The sequence below is a fragment of the Limulus polyphemus genome, unplaced genomic scaffold, assembly GCF_000517525.1.
Source record: "Limulus polyphemus unplaced genomic scaffold, Limulus_polyphemus-2.1.2 Scaffold2886, whole genome shotgun sequence".
NCBI lineage: Eukaryota > Metazoa > Arthropoda > Merostomata > Xiphosura > Limulidae > Limulus > Limulus polyphemus.
In genome coordinates, this window is record NW_013668496.1 from 126,571 (window position 1) to 127,280 (window position 710).

General features: G+C 37.7%; 1 protein-coding gene across 1 annotated transcript in view; it reads left to right on the forward strand.

Annotated features, from left to right (window-relative positions):
• The window catches only part of LOC106468138 (basement membrane-specific heparan sulfate proteoglycan core protein-like), a 151,119-nt gene that overhangs the window by 125,778 nt on the left and 24,631 nt on the right, over positions 1 to 710 (forward strand). The window lies entirely within an intron of this gene.

Genomic DNA, 710 nt, shown 5'->3' on the forward strand with positions numbered 1-710 from the left:
AAATGGTAGTGTGGAGTTTCGATTTGACACTGGCTCAGGTAAGTAACTCAGTTACAAGTGGATTTTTTTAAATAACAAGGAGAAATGGTGACACTGGCTCTGGTAAGTAAGTTATGAATGGACTGTTGTAAAACAACAAGGAGAATCAGTGCCACTGGCTCAGTTAAGTAACAGAGCAATGAATAGATTATTAAATAACAAGGAGAATCAGTTACACTGGCTCTGGTAAGTAACAGAGCAATGAATGGACTGTTGTAAAACAACAAAGAGAATCAGTGACACTGGCTCTGGTAAGTAACAGAGCAATGAATAGATTGTTAAATAACAAGGAGAATCAGTTACTCTGGCTCTGGTAAGTAACAGAGCAATGAATAGATTGTTAAATAACAAGGAGAATCAGTGACACTGGCTCAGTTAAGTAACAGAGCAATGAATAGGTTGTTAAATAACAAGGAGAATCAGTGACACTGACTCTGGTAAGTAACAGAGCAATGAATAGATTGTTAAATAACAAGGAGAATCAGTGACACTGGCTCAGTTAAGTAACAGAGCAATGAACAGATTGTTAAATAACAAGGAGAATCAGTGACACTGGCTCTGGTAAGTAAGTTGTGAATGGACTGTTGTAAAACAACAAGGAGAATCGGTGAAACTGGCTCTGGTAAGTAAGTTGTGAATGGACTGTTGTAAAACAACAAGGAGAATCGGTG